General features: G+C 40.9%; 1 protein-coding gene across 4 annotated transcripts in view; it reads left to right on the forward strand.

Annotated features, from left to right (window-relative positions):
* The first annotated feature begins 2,904 nt into the window (after positions 1-2,904).
* LOC115162382 (double C2-like domain-containing protein alpha) overlaps positions 2,905-17,127 on the forward strand; it is a 70,535-nt gene continuing 56,312 nt past the window's right edge. For all 4 annotated transcript variants that reach the window (XM_029713638.1, XM_029713630.1, XM_029713649.1 and 1 more), the window contains exon 1: positions 2,905-3,438. The gene's annotated coding sequence lies outside the window, so the exon portion shown is untranslated. The remainder of the gene's footprint in view (positions 3,439-17,127) is intronic.

Genomic DNA, 17,127 nt, shown 5'->3' on the forward strand with positions numbered 1-17,127 from the left:
GGATCTAGCCTATTACCTTTCATTTTTACATTAATTATGTTATTTTAATATGATCTATTCTAGTGTTTGGGGTGGTCCTCTCACAGTATCATACACCAATGTTGGTATTCGTCTAGCTTGAGGGCCAGTCTGTTTGTGATATCATGCTAACTTCTTGTCATGCAAAACATGGCTTGACAATGAGCAATGGAGTTGGCAAGAGCACAAACAGACCTGGGACCAGGCTAGTATTTGTCTTAATATCATTAATAGACTATACTGTAAGTCACACAACAGCCTCTCCTTTATTTCAGGCAGGATCTAAGTTAATACCCGTAATGATGCCAACGTTTCCGTCTGTCACTTCTGTCAGCTAGTGAATCACCCAATACTCCAGGGTGGATCTGGATCACAGAATATGTACTGGAGAGGATGTCTGCTTCCCCAATAGCACCCTATTCTTTATAAAGTGCAGCTCTTTTAACCAGTACTTTGGTCAAAAGGGGTCTACTATATAGGAAATAGGGTGCCATTTGAGATGCAGTCGATGTACCAGAGAGATTCTTTTACAAGAGCCTTCTTATATTTCACTCCTCCGTACATGATCTTACTCGAAAAATATCTTATTCTCAGGAAAATTGCAACAGGAAAACGAAAGAAACAAACCTTCCCTTCTAAGTCCACAAGTCTCTGCGATCGTCGTCTGTGATTTTATTAGGGGTTCACCGCGAAGCTGTGAAATCTATTGTTATTGTTTGAATTATTAATTTAAAAAATAAGATTTACATGGTCAAATAACCTAAGCATAGATTGGTTAAATGTTTTCTAATTTGTCACTCAGAAACTAGAGGATATGAGTAACTTGGTCAAAACGAATGGCACCGATTGGCTTATAGGGGGTGCTATTATAAGCAGTCTCACTTACACCCTCATATCGTCAACCAATTTGACCTACTTTGTATGTAGGTGTCTTTCCTCATGCTGAACAAATTTCCCTCAAGGACCCATAAGGTCCGTCAGCATAGATTTTCCTCAATCTTATTTGTATTTTTTTACAATCTTTGAAAATCTTCTCATGAACCATATGGCCAAATAACACCAACTAAGGGATTGGATAAGGGATAGCTGAGGTATTGATCAATCAGGAAATCAGAATTTGTGTCCATTTAAATCCTTTGTAAATCCACTCCACAATGGCCTATCAACTTGAAACTTTTTAGGGTCATCAAAGGCATTACCAGGATGAACCATGTTACGTTTGGCATTGATATCTTAACAAATAGGGAAACTATTAACATTAACTTTTTTTACTATGCAACACTAATGCTTAAAATAACCATTAAAAAAATCTAAAAGTCAGATTCACTCCAAACGTGGTCTTTGGACTCATCACAAGAGTTTGAGAAAATAACATTGATGCATTCAAAGATGCCAACACTATGCCAGTAGATTCATAATAGCGCATATACTAATATGCAAACATTTTCCCAAAAAATACTTCAAAAATCTTCTTCTCATGAACCAAATGACACCAAATTACATGTACATGTTTTACTTTAGTTTGAGAAAAGCTAAGGAATTTTACATGTCAATTTAAATCACTGTAAAGCCACTCCATTGTGGCGTTTTAACTCAAAACCTGTAATCACTATCATGGACGTCCCTAAGATGAACCACACTGAATTCCTACATGATAGAGTGGTTGCTTTGTTGTTTCTGTCATACTGTGAAACCTGATCATTGCTGCTCACAGCTATATATTTTTTTTCCTTTCACCATCCATCATCAATCATCACTCTATTCCAGAGAGTCTTGGGATCCTTTAATCGATATTGCTGTATTTCTCATATATAGTCTTCTACTCACTTTGAGGTAAAATATTTGTCAGATTGAAACACCTGGTTTGTTATTATGCCAGCCCAATCTTTTAAAATAAATACAGAACTAGACATGTACAGTTCTATAATCCATATAATCCACAGGCATATGCAATATTCCTAGGAGTCGATCAATCGTTTGTAGACTTGGATGGATGGTCATTTTCTTCTAATGTCAACATAGCCAAGCATGACATTGCTGTGGAGATACTGGGTAATTACTTTCATGCTGATAGTGGACCACGTGCATTTTTTACGAGGGGATTTTCACTGTTCATCAACACTAGTGGATGTAAAGAGAAGAAAAGAGCAGCTTTGGGAAAGTGAGATATGAGTGAGGGAAAGAGTAGCGGATTAGAAAAGGTTAGAATGATTGAACACTCTTTTTTTTTAGAGTTTACGGGTATGTGTGTGCATGCGGTGTCTGCGTGCGTGCATGCATACTTGTGCGTGTGCCTGAGAGAGAATGTGACTGTGAATTCATATGCATTTGAGTGGAAGGGGGAAAGAATAGAAAGACATGAACAGAAAGAGACTGACTCTGTGCCAGCTAGTCCTAAAAATGGCCAGCTAGTCCTCATTGCTATACTACCATGCAACTTTGACATTATTTGTGCTGCTCTGTGATGGATGAATAGATTTAGAGAGTGGTGGCCAGGGATTGGGTTGTGAGAGCCACAGAGAGAAAGGGATAGGGAGGGAGGGAAAGAGAGACAGACTGAGAGAGAGGGAAAGACAAGGAGGGAGAGAGTGAGGGATAACAACAGGAAGACCCATAAGCAACACCAATTATGACCCTTTACCAAGAGGAGAGAAGGGGAAACAGCATGTCTGCCTGTGTCTATCACTGCCTGAAGTACAATTAGTTTAATTATATGGAGAGAAAGAGTGAGTGTGTGAGAGAGGGAGAGAGAAAGAGGGGCAGACAGAGAGAGACTGAGGGGTGGGGGGGGTTGACTGAGAGGGGGGAGTGGAGAGTAGAGACAGAGAGACTGGGAGGGGGAGAAGGAGGGGAAGAAACACATACTGAGAGGAGAGAGAGACAGAAAGGGAGACTGGGAGAGAGGTGGATAGAGAAGCGAGTGATATACTGGCACAGTCTGTACTGCATTGCATTGGCACTTGCTTGGAAAGCAAACAGAACAGAAAAGAGAGAAAGAGGAAGAGAGTTTTTCTGGTGATCCTGGAACAACTGCAACACTGCACTGAAGGAGGAGGGAGGGCAAGTGGGAGGAGAGAAAGAGAATGAGGGAGAGAAAGGAAAGACAGAAATAGTCACACACAGAAGCGCAAAACAGACTGTCAAGGAATATCTGTCAAGGAATAATTTTCCTTCCCGTTGACTCACTCTATAATCTTCCTCCTCCAGCATGCCTTTGTTCTTCCTTCTCTTTTTTATCTCAACTTGAGCTATTCATGCATTAAATTTTGAATGCATCTTTCTCCTCTCCCTGACTCTCTCTCACTATCTCTCTCTCTCTCTTCCTCCCTCCCTTCTCCTCACCACCTGTTAGTCTTGATTCTCTCTTCACCGGAATTTCCAGTTTTTTGGGGGGAGTTTCACACTCACGCTATTACTAAGGTAAGCCCATACTTTTATCAGTGGATATTGCATTTTGATCTATTTCTAAGCTCTCTTTTGTGATTGCAATGTTTTTTTTGTATCTTGATCTTTCGTTTATTCTATCACTCTGCTTATTTTACTGTCACATCCCCTCTACTCCTCTCTTTTTTCTCATTATCAGTAGGTCTAATGTGCAGTTTGTCAGTATTAGCTGTTTGAGCTGTCAGTGTCAACCTCACTCAATGTAGTCGTCAGTATGTCCGTTCACTTCATGTGACATTTACTCTCAAAGATTGTCACCTGTGCTACACTGTGAAACGAATACAAAAAAAAACCAATGCGTAGCCAAGTTGGAGGGTGTACCCACCCACGCACACATGCACGTACGTACAGACACATATACGCGTACACACACGTACACACTTTTAAGTTTGATTTATTTAACTCTCTCTCTCGCTCACACACAACTAGAGACTTGATGCTTTATCTCGCCCTCACACATATGCACATTTTTCGGGTCTTTTTTAAATTTAATTTTATTTTTGTATCTCCCTCTAACACACATGCAACCCCTACCCCAGCTCCAATCCTGAAACAAGCACACACAAAAGCACACACACGCTGGAAATAATTTGACTCTAATTGACAAGCGCTCACCGTGGTACTAGGAGGCTGAGGGAAACACAGACTGTTAGGTTCTAATGAGTAGAGCGCACTGCACAATAATGTCTGTCTCCACGGTGTTATTTAAAGGTGAAAAGAGACTGCCGAGGGCCTATTTGTGTTCTATGAAGGACTGGAAAGAAAGTAACACAACACAGGTTGGGGAAAGAAACGCCAAAAAGACTGACTGACAGAGATAATGAGGAAGATAAAGACAGGACGATGCAAGACGAAGGGTTGACGGATAGAGAGCGGAAACGAGGGTGAGAGGATGAAAAGAGGAAAGTCGTGGGAGCGACCATGCATATGATATGAGTCTAATTCAAAGTGAAAGAGCTAACTGAAGAAGGGAGAGGCAGGGTTGAGTTGGAAGGGGGACTCTTGTTGCTAAGAAGTTTTTCTGAGATGTTCTTGTCTGTCAGGGTGGATAAAGCCCTTTTTCAGGTCTCTAAATCTACAATTAGATGCCACCTCCATGCCAATAGGCTTTTTGGAAGGGTTGCCAGAAAAAATCCTTCATTGAGAGCCGGTTCCAATCCAATCCAACAAATGTACACACCTGGAGTTTGCTAAACGCCTGGAGTTTGCTAAATTGCATTGGCACCGGTGCTATTGTCCAATGAGAAGAAAATATAGCTCTTTGGTCATGCACACCAGTGGTGGGTTTGGCATTGAAAGAAAGCATTGAAAGATGCATATACAGAAAATGACCTCAATTGCAATAATGGCAATCATCCATTTTTTTATCACCAGTAACAAACAATTGGCTGCTAACAGCTGAGAACTTCTAGCTAACTGGCAAGCACAAAAACAGTCAACAACTTTGGGAGTAGAGAGACCCCTATAAATTGTCAGATCGCCCTCTAGTTGCGAAAGTAAAGAACCGCCGAAAATGCGGAGTCAAAGAAGAGAATACGTATTCTGTAAAGGAAACGTATATACAATACCAGTCAAAAGTTTGGACACACCTACTCATTCAAGGGTTTTTCTTTATTTTTTACTATTTTCTACATTGTAGAATAATAGTTAAGACATCAAAACTATGAAATATCACATATGGAATCATGTAGTAATCAAAAAAGTGTTAAACAAATCAAAATATATTTTAGAGTTTAGATTTTTCAAAGTAGCCACCCTTTGCCTTGATGACAGCTTTGCACACTTTTGGCATTCTCTCAACCAGATTCACCTGGAATACTATAACAACAGTCTTGAAGGAGTTCCCATATATGCTGAGCAGTTGTTGGCTGCTTTTCCTTCACTCTGCGGTCCAACTCATCCCAAACCATCTCAATTCGTTTGAGGTTGGGTGATTGTGGAGGCCAGGTCACCTGATACAGCACTCCATCACTCTCCTTCTTGATCAATTAGCCCTTACACAGCCTGGAGGTGTGTTGGGTCATTGTCCTGTTAAAAAACAAATGATAGTTCCACTAAGCGCAAACCAGATGGGATGACATATTGCTGCAGAATGCTATGATAGCCATGCTGGTTAAGTGTGCCTTGAATTACTACATAGTCCATGCCTTCACTATTATTTTACAATGTAGAAAATAATACAAATAAAGAAAAACCCTGGAATGAGTAGGTGTGTCCAAACTTGACAGGTACTGTGTATATTTTTTTTAGGCACGCTAAGACAAAAGAAACCTGAGACAGTGTGTAGATGATAACACAGTGCAGGAAATGAAGAAATTGATTAAAATGCTTAAAGTGAATGCTGGAATTAAACAACAAACTATGCAAATGGGAAAAGCAGTGTGCATTAAGGAAATAGACAACTGGCTCAAATAGATGCCTCCCTTGGAGGTTTGGAGATTTTTGCATTGCAAAAACAGTTTGAAAGATCCGCTGGGGGCAATATTTCGATTGGATGTTACATGTTACATCGGGTAGGGCACATTTTGTAGAAAGTCTCTCTCCGGGAAGATGTCAATTTATATTTAACTTTTCTCAGTTCAAAATTATGTAAATATAAAAAAATATATGTATTACTGTAAAACGATAATTAAACGCTGAGTCTCAAATAGCTGCCTTTCCTTTTTAAGAGCTGGGCAACAGCACACGCCAGCAAATAAACAAAAGCCTGTTTTAAATAAATGCCCGATCTAAATTAATTGTTTACAAGGTTATTATGAATTACCATGAATTGTTTTCAATGTTAAACGTTTGATTTTTTTTGTACATGAAATAATTCACTAATGACTTGAAAAAATGATGGCAATCATCCATTTTTATCACCAGTAAAAAACTGCTAGCCATTGGCTGCTGACAGCTGAATACTGCTAACATGGCCCCAGATGAGCCAACTGATCGATGTCCCCCTAGATATGATGTGCATCATTACAATAGTCTTATCTCCAGCTGTTGTGACTCTTATGCATTAATGGATATTTGGCGAGTTCAGAACCCATATGTCAAGCAATTTGTTTGGTTCAAACCCAATGGTCCCAGTAAATCAATAATTAATGATTGGCTAATTTCAAATAATTTAGCCACCTTCAGTTGAAGTCAGAAGTTTACATACACCTTAGCCAAATACATTTAAACTCAGTTTTTTTTTTTTTACAATTCCTGACATTTAATCCTAATAAAATGTCCCTGTTTTAGGGCAGTTAGGATCACCACTTTATTTTAAGAATGTGAAATGTCAGAATAATAGTAGAGAGAATAATTTATTTCAGCTTTTATTTCTTTCATCACATTCCCAGTGGGTCAGAAATTTACATACACTCAATTAGTATTTGGTAGCATTGCTTTTAAATTCTTTAACTTGGATCAAACGTTTCGGGTAGCCTTCCACAAGCTTCCCGCAATAAGTTGGGTGAATTTTGGCCCATTCCTCCTGACAGAGCTGTTGCTCGCATAAGCTTTTTTAGTTCTGCCCTGAAATGTTCCATAGGATTGAGGTCTGGGCTTTGTGATGGCCACTCCTGTCTGGTTGGCTGGGGAGTGTCGCTGCAAAGCTATTTTCAGGTCTCTCCAGTGATGTTCGATCTGATTCAAGTCCGGGCTCTGGCTGGGCCACTCAAGGACATTCAGAGACTTGTCCCAAAACCACTCGTGCAATGTCTTGACTGTGTGCTTAGGGTCGTTGTCCTGTTGGAAGGTGAACCTTCGCCCCAGTCTGAGGTCCTGAGCGCTCTGTAGCAGATTTTCACCAAGGGTCTCTCTTTACTTTGTTCAGTTCATCTTTCCTTCGATCCTGATGCTGCCACCACCATGTCATTTTTATTAAGCTTGCGTTCAAGTGCACCTACCTCCCTGTTGTATACAACAAGCTCCATTCCCCCTGTCTATTGGGGAGTTCTGGCTCATTTAATCCTTAAGAGTGTACTGACATACCCGTGGGTCAATCTTAGTAACATAATTTTTATGCATGGGCAACAATCCACCACATCCGCCTATGACGGCCTTCCGTAGCATCAGAACCGTTTGGGCTAAAAACTAATGTGACCCCACCTTGGAAAGGAGACACTCTCATGAACAGAACGTGTTCTCCGTTTTGCTTTACGACCCCACTAGTGTCACGGGATGTGTCAGAGGGTAGCCCATACAAATGAATGGAAGTATGGAGGTAGTTTTATGCCAACAAAATTAAGGGGTTAAATATGTGTAATATATACAGTGTATTCAGAAAGTATTCAGACCCCTTCTCTTTTCCCACATTTTGTTATGTTACAGCCTTATTCTAAAATAGATTCAACATTTGTTTTTCTCATCAATCTACACACAATACCCCAAAAGGACAAAGTGAAAACAGATTTTTAGATGATATTGAGTATGCCACCTCAGTCACTGGCCTCATCAATAAATGCATCGACGATGTCGTCCCCACAGTGACCGTACGTTCATATCCCAACCAGAAGCCAAGAATTACAGGCAACATCCGCACCGAGCTAAAGGCTAGAGCTGCCGCTTTCAAGGAGCGGGACACTAATCTGGACGCCTATAAGAAATCCCGCTATGCCCTCAGACGAACCATCAAACAAAGTGTCAATACAGGACTAAGATTGAATCCTACTTAGCCTATTCCCCCTCAGGAGACTGAAAAGATTTGGAATGGGTCGTCAGATCCTCAAAAAGTTCTACATCTGCACCATCGAGAGCATCCTGACCAGTTGCATCACTGCCTGGTATGGCAACTGCTTCCAACCGCAAGGCACTGCAGAGGGTAGTGTGTGTACGGCCCAGTACATCACTGGTACCAAGCTTCCTGCCATCCAGAACCTCCAAACCAGGCGGTGTCAGAAGAAAGCCCTAAAAATAGTCAGACTCCAGCCACCCTAGTCATAGACTGTTCTCTCTGCTACCGCACGCCAAGCAGTGCCGGGGCACCAAGTCTAGGTCCAAAAGGCTTCTTAACAGCTTCTACCCCCAAGCCATAAGACTCCTGAACAGCTAATCAAATGGCTAACCAGACTATTTGCATTGCCACCCCCCCCCCCTTACACTGCTGCTACTCTTTGTTTATTATCTATACATAGTCAACTCTACCTACATGTATGTACATACAACCTCAATTACCTCGACTAACCTGTGCCCCCGCACATTGACTCTGTACTAGTACCCCCTGTATATAATCAATCTACTGTTATTTTACTGCTGCTCTTTAATGATTTGTTACTTTTATTTAAAAAAAATTACTTATCTATTTTTTACTTAACAATTATTTTGATTACAACTGCATTGTTGGTTAAGGGTGTGTAAGTAAGTATTTCACTGTAAGGTCTACACCTGTTGTATTCAGCGCATGTGACAAATACATTATTCTTTCTTGTGTTTCTTGGCCCAAGCAAGTCTCTTCTTCTTATTGGTGTCCTTAAGTAGTGGTTTCTTTGCAGCAATTTGACCATGAAGGCCTGATTCACGTAGTCTCCTCTGAACAGTTGATGTTGAGATGTGTCTGTTACTTGAACTCTGTGAAGCATTTATTTGGGCTGCAATTTCTGAGGCTGGCAACTCTAATGAACTTATCCTCTGCAGCAGAGGTAACTCTGGGTCTTCCTTTCCTGTGACGGTCCTCATGAGAGGCAGTTTCATCATAGCGCTTGATGGTTTTTGCGACTGCACTTGAAGAAACTTTCAACGTTCTTGAAATGTTCTTCATTGACTGACCTTCATGTCTTAAAGTAATGATGGACTGTCATTTCTCTTTGCTTATTTGAGCTGTTCTTGCCATAATATGGACTTCGTATTTTACCAAATAGGGCTATTTTCTGTATACCACCCCTACCTCGTCACAACACAACTGACTGTCTCAAACACATTAAGAGGGAAAGAAATTCCACAAATTAACCTTTAACAGGGCACACCTGTTAATTGAAATGCATTCCAGGTGACTACCTCATAAAACTGGTTGAGAGAATGCCAAGAGTGTGCAAGAGCTGTCATCAAGTCAAAGGGTGGCTACTTTGAAGAATTTCAAATATATCATATATTTTTTATTTGTTTAACACTTTTTTTTTTTCATGATTCCACATGTGTTATTTCATAGTTTTGATGTCTTCACTATTATTCTACAATGTAGAAAATAGTAAAAATAAAGAAAAACCTTTGAATGAGTAGGTGTGTCCTAACTTTTGACTGGTACTGTATATTTCTTGAGCTTTCTTATATCTCCTAGATATAGGTCAGACCCTTCAAAACCTTATTACTTATGATACATTGTATGACTGTATTTTTTGCCATTTATGAATGTGTTACTCAATGCGTTTCTATGGGCTATAGTAGTAAAGGCTAAATTCAATATTTTATTAAATCATTTTTTTATATACGTTTTTGATAGTAACTTACCCTCCGCCCCTTTAAAAATGTTTTTGCCTAAAATGACATACCCAAATCTAACTGCCTGTAGCAAGTCTATGCATATTCTTGGTACCATTTGAAAGCAAACACTTTTAAGTTTGTTGAAATGTGAAAGGAATGTAGGAGAATATAACACAATAGATCTGGTAAAAGATAATACAAAGACAAAACCAACCGTTCTTTTATATTTTTTTGTACCATCATCTTTGAAATGCAAGAGAAAGGCCATAATGTATTTTCCAGCCCAGGTGCAATTTATATTTTGGCCACAGGATGGCAGCAGTGTATGTGCAAAGTGTTAGACTAATCCAATGAAGCATTGAATTTCTGTTCAAAATGTTGTATCAAGACTGCCCAAATGTGCCTAATTTGTTTATTAATAATTTTTCATGTTCAAAATTGTGCACTCTCCTCAAACAATATTATTTCACTGTAATAGCTACTGTAAATTGGACAGTGCAGTTAGATTAATAAGAATTTAATCTTTCTGACAATTTCAGATAGGTCTATGTCCTGGGAAATGTTCTTGTTACTTACAACCTCATGCTAATCGTATTAGCCTACGTTAGCTCAACTGTCCCGTGGAAGTGACACCAATCCCGAAGAAGTTGAAGTGGGCCTAAAATTATAAATCAAATAATCCATCCATCTTTAAACAATTCCATATATTAGCTTAGACCGCCTCCAACCCCAACGGTCAACACTGTTATAGTCAAACTTTTATAGTAGTTTTTCTTAATTGAATCTTTTAAAATGGGAAAACATGCTTGTTAAGAAGTTGAACATGTGCTCTTTATGGCAGAATGTAAGAATGTTCTGAAATAAATTAGCTTTGTCAAAATTACACTATCCAAAAGCCGCTCTATTTGTGGATGACACAGTTGTTGCAACAGCTAATGGGGATCCAAATAAACAAATAAATGCGTACTTTGTTAAAGGTGTGGTAGGAGGCTATACTTGGGGTTTGAGCAATGGCAATACATATATAATACATTTGAGGTATTCGGCAATACATCTTCTAGCAGAACGCAAGTACGAGGTGACACTTCCATATGAGTTATGCCTGAGGCAACTAATCTCTAACAGAATCCATAAGAAAGCCATGATAAGCTTAATTGGTGAGGATATTATGAAGAGGCATAATAAGATTAGTAGCCTCATAGTCATCATTTATATACCAGCCTATTATAAACTAGTCTGGTCCCAGATCGGTTTGTGCTCTTGCCAACTCCATTTCTCTCATTGTCAAGCCAAATATGTTTGGCATGACAAGTCCATAAAGAGGTGGTAGGAGAGCAGAATCAGTCTGGCACCCAGGCTACATATTTTTATGAACTATGAATGAATAATTTATTTGTATAAGCTGTAAGTTACGAGGCTCGGCGACTGGTATATAAATTATGACTATGAGGCTACTAATCTTGTACAGCAGCTATAAAAGATCCATGATAAAACCTGACAGCTTAGGATATATGACAATGAATTTGTACTTTGTATGAGCTGTAAGCTTTGAGGCTGGGAGACACATCTGTTTAATGTTCTGGAGCTGGTCATGATGTGTAGACAGTGCTGGTTTACGGGGGATTCTTCGGGCTTGTAGGTGACTGACTGATCAACACCCACCAGCTGCCATGGCGCGTGTGTGAGTGTGTGTTTTTGCGAATGTGTGTACCAATTTCCATCTGATCTTGATGTTGTCTGAGAGTGTGTGTGTGTGCTTGTGTGAGTTTTGCTATCTGTGTTTTGCCAGTTTACATCTGATCCTAAGGATGCTTGAGTGTGTGCGTGTGCATGTGTGAGTGCTTGTGTGCGTGTGTGTGTGTGTGTATGTATGTGCGTGCCAGTGTCCATCTGATCCTGATATTGTTTGAGAGAGTGTGTGTTGTCATCATGTATTGGCATTGCTTTCCAAGGATTGCTTGCATTACATTTTGAAATGGAACCGAAAAGCCTTCATACTCTGATATTTCTGATATCATTGCTTTGTAATGTAGGCTGGGCCCAATAGCGACTATAGCCTGACGGTTTATTCTTGTGGTGTGGTGGTCGAGTTGTTGATCGTAACAAGGCTCTCCTGTCACCACATCAAACCCCCCTACATTATCATGGATGGCGTGTCACAGAAACACAATGTGGATTTAGAGAAGCTCCGGGAAGAATAATGGCCCCTTTTCTTCAGGTGCTGCAATCCAAGATTTGTCTCTCACTATGCCACGCTATTTAATTGAGCGCTGACGAACTCTGACCCCGGGCTTCCAGCTTCAACACGGAGTCATTCATTCTGCCTTTGTGCTCTGATGTTGTCGGCTACGTCCCAAATGGCACCCTATTCTCTATGTAGTGCACTGCTTTTGACCAGGGCCCGTGGGACCTAGCTTCCCATGCTTGGGAAACTGGATGTGCACTGACAGTGCTACAACATTGAGTCAATATGGTCGCAGTCTGCCCCAGCCAGCCAACAGAGTCGTGTTCAGTAGATGTTATTAAGTCCACATAGTTACTCGCTTTATTTCGTTTGAGGCCCGATTCAGACGCCTTTCCTACGCACATCTTTCCTACCCACTTCTCAGTAGTTGGTATTCAGACTTACCTTATGCAGGTCCGTAATGGGCTTTGCAGACGTGTTTCCCTTGCACACGCGGAATACATATAATGAAAACGCTGAAAACACTCCCACTTGCTGGCCAACAGATTTTCTCGTGGAGTTTGCATTCAATAGGGGTTTCAGTACATTTACTGTGTCTTAAGCCATCCCTTTAAATACGGTGTTCTTTTCATTTGAATTTTGACAAACTCACAAGAATACATCGAGAGAATGGGTTCAGAATATAGGGATCAAGGAAAGCCATCTAAATACAGTTGAAGTCGAAAGTTTACATACACTTTAGCCAAATACATTTAAACGCAATTTTTCACAATTCCTGAGATTTAATCTTAGTAAAAATGCCCTGGCTTAGGTCAGTTAGATCACCACTTTATTTTAAGAATGTGAAATGTCAGAATAATAGTAGAGAGAATGATTTATTTCAGCTTTTATTTCTTTCATCACATTCCCAGTGGGTCAGAAGTTTACATACACTCAATTAGTATTTGGTGGCATTGCCTTTAAATTGTTTAACTTGGATCAAACGTTGCGGGTAGCCTTCCACAAGCTTCCCACAATAAGTTGGGTGAATTTTGGCCCATTCCTCCTGACAGAGCTGGTGTAACTGAGTCAGGTTTGTAGGTCTCCTTGCTCGCACATGCTTTTTCAGTTCTGCCCAGAAATGTTCTATTGGATTGAGGTCAGGGCTTTGTGATGGCCACTCCAATACCTTGACTTTGTTGTCCTTAAGCCATTTTGCCACAACTTTGGAAGTATGCTTGGGGTCATTGTCCATTTGGAAGACCCATTTGCGACCAAGCTTTAACTTCCTGTCTGATGTCTTGAGATGTTGCTTCAATATATCCACATAATTTTCCTCCCTCACGATGCCATCTATTTTGTGAAGTGCACCAGTCCCTCCTGCAGCAAAGCACCCCCACAACATGATGCTGCCACCCCGTGCTTCACGGTTTGGATGGTGTTCTTCAGCCTGCAAGCCTCACCCTTTTTCCTCCAAACATAATGATGGTCATTATGGCCAAACAGTTCTATTTTTGTTTCATCAGACCAGAGGACATTTCTCCAAAAAGTACCATCTTTGACCCCATGCGCAGTTGCAAACTGTAGTCTGGCTTTTTTTATGGTGGTTTTGGAGCAGTGGCTTCTTCCTTGTTAAGCGGCCTTTCAGGTTACATCAATATAGGACTCGTTTTACTGTGGATATAGATACTTAGGTACCTGTTTCCTCCAGCATCTTCACAAGGTCCTTTGCTGTTGTTCTGGGATTGATTTGCACTTTTCGCACCAAAGTACGTTAATCTCTAGGAGACAGAACGCGTCTCCTTCCTGAGCGGTATGACGGCTGCGTGGTCCCATGGTGTTTATACTTGTGTACTATTGTTTGTACAGATGAACGTGGTACCTTCAGGTGTTTGGAAATTGCTCCCAAGGATGAACCAGACTTGTGGAGGTCTACAATTGTTTTCTGAGGTCTTGGCTGATATCTTTTAATTTTTCCATGATGCCAAGCAAAGAGGCACTGAGTTTGAAGGTAGGCCTTGAAATACATCCACAGGTACACCTCCAATTGACTCGAATGATGTCAATCAGCTTATCAGAAGCTTCTAAAGCCATGACATCTTTTTTCTGGAATCTTCCAAGCTGTTTAAAGGCACAGCCAACTTAGTGTATGTAAACTTCTGACCCACTGGAATTGTGATATAGTGGATTATAAGTGAAATAATCTGTCTGTAAACAATTGTTGGAAAAATTACTTGTGTCTTGCACAAAGTAGATGTCCTAACCGACTTGCCAAAACTATAGTTGGTTAACAAGAAAATTGTGGAGTGGTTGAAAAACGAGTTTTAATTACTCCAACCTTAGTGTTAACTTCTGACTTCAACATTATATCAACATATTTAGAAAGCTGAGAAACATCCCTTTAAAATTATATGACATATAATAGCACCCACTCAATCCAAATGTAATCAGTTAAGAGAACACCTGTGAAAATGTGTATCGTATATGAAAATCAATGTATTTTTTCCAAACGACTGCCATTTACAACTTTCTAATGAAGATAGAGAAAAAATGTAATCATTCCGAGTGTTCCTTGTTTGGTAAAGATTGAACATCTGAAATCAGAATAGAAATACCTTTTACTGTGAACAAGCTACAGCTGTTTTCGTGACCGACGGTATTTTTCAATAATTCTATGGAATGTTCCTTGATCAGACACTTTCTTATCTGGATAGTATATTAAACACAAATCTACACCAACATTACAAGTAGCATTTAATCTTATATATGATAAGGAAAGACAAAAGCAATGATTATAAAATGAATAAAACTAACTTTATTGAAAGAATGTTAGTGGAATACATTGTCTCATTCAAACCTGTAAAAAAAATGTTTTAAAACGGAAAATGAATGTTTCTTATTATTAAGTCCAGGTTGTCGTCTTTTCTGTTTGGTGCCTAATGGTCTGTATCCTTTGGTCAATGGAGGTTATCTGCCTGGTGTCAGCTTGGGAGATGTTTGTTTGATCCCAGGCCAGAAAAAACTTGATGAGTTCTGCCTCCTTCCACCAATACACTGCAGAGAGCTTGGGCTCAACATGACCAATGACCCTCATGACTTTGTAAGCACTGTCAAAGTCATTGGTCAGTGACCCAAAGTGTGTCGCCACTACTGAACATTTCTTTAATATGTCACATTTCCCTTATGTTCCCAAGAACTCTAAGGCTTCATGCCACAATGACTACTGCCCTATGAAGGGCTTTGAGAGGCTGATTATGGCACACACAAACTCCATCATCCCAGACACCCTAGACCCACTCCAATTTGTGTACCGCCTTAACAGATCCACAGACGACGCAATCTCAATTGCACTCCTTACTGCCCTCACCCACCTAGATAAGAGGGATACCTATGTGAGAACTCTGTTCACTGACTACAGCTCAGTGTTCAACACCATTGTCCCCTCCAAGCTCATCACCAAGTTTAGGACCCTGGGACTGAACACCTCCCTCTGCAACTGTATCCTGGACTTCCTGACGGGCCGTCCCCAGGTGGTGAGGGTAGGCAATATCACCCCCGCCACACTAACCCTCAACATGGGGGCCCAACGAGGGTATATGCTTAGTCCTCTCCTATACTCCCTGTGTTACAAATACACAGAGGCTTGTTGTGCAATTAAACTGATCGTCTTTACTTCAGATCAACATGTTCACAAGTCGTACAAAACTCACTCCTCCCATCCTCGCACAACGTGCCTGATTCATAATACTGAACACAACACCATGGCCACGACTGCGTGGCCGTGCACGACTCCAACACCATCATCCAGTTTGCTGACTACACAACGGTAGTAGGCCTGATCACCGGCGACGATGAGACAGCCTACAGGGAGGAAGTCAGTGACCTGGCAGTGCCGGAACAAACTCTCTCTCAACGTCAGTAAGACCAAGGAGCTGACCGTGGACTACATGAAACGGGAGGGCGAACACGCCCCCATCCACATCGACAGGGTTGCAGTGTAAGCGTATCAAGAGCTTCAAATTCCTCGGTGTCCAAATCACAGACATAAAATGGTCCACTCACACGCGCACAGTCGTGAAGAAGGCATGACGGTGCCTCTTCCCGCTCAGGAGGTTGAAAAGGTTTGACATGGGCCCTTAAATCGTCAAAAGGTTCTACAGCTTGTACAACTGAGAGCATCTTGATTGGCTGCATCACTGCTTTGTATGGCAATAGCACGGCCCTACATCACATTGGCGCTACAGAGGATGGTACATTACTGGGGCCAAGCTCCCTGCCATCAAGGACCTCTATAAATCGTTAAAGACTCCATCCACCCAAGCCATAGAGTCTCTGCTTCCGCACGGCAAGCGGTACCAGTGCATCAAGTCTGACACCAACAGGCTCCTGAACAGCTTCTGTCCCCAAGCCATAAGAGTGCTAAATAGCTAACAAAATGGCTAAACAGACTGAGTTGACCCTTGTGTATATATATTGTGGTGGCTAATTTCTGCATTACCAAATGAGGAGAGTTAAACACACCAGTCTGAGTTAACTACATCTTTAATACTTAAGATACTTTTGCAAAAGCCTCTTTGACCTTCAATAATGCACTCTCTCGAATGAACCAGGAAGGTGATTACACAATGGCTACAGAGATATTTTATAGCAAAGATACACCCCCTTCAACGTACATTGACAAACCACAGATCTTAGTAACAGTTCACAAAGGTTACGTTTTGTATGACAGATATCCATAAAACACAGCAGGCAGTAACTGCTATGTCAACAGGGTTCATTGTATAGCCCAGTATCTGGTCCCCTTAGAACCGTCCCTCCCTGGTACGGTATAGAACAAAAACACCATTTCATCCAATGGCATATATCAATTGTCAACTCTAGATACTCCCATCTCAAGCAAACCCCCTCTTGACCCTACTCCTGGACAGGCTCACTGGGGGGAGTGAGCCTCTAGGCCATATATTATCACAGGATAAGTGCGAGATCTAAGAGAGGACACACAATTCCCAGGCACTACCATAAACCTCCCCACAATAAAGAAAAGGAGGGAGTGACTTGCTCACAGACATTGTGGAGACAAGTCATTGGTTCCCCCTTAATCACGCCATCCC

Source organism: Salmo trutta, chromosome 2 (assembly GCF_901001165.1).
Source record: "Salmo trutta chromosome 2, fSalTru1.1, whole genome shotgun sequence".
Taxonomy (NCBI): Eukaryota; Metazoa; Chordata; class Actinopteri; order Salmoniformes; family Salmonidae; genus Salmo; species Salmo trutta.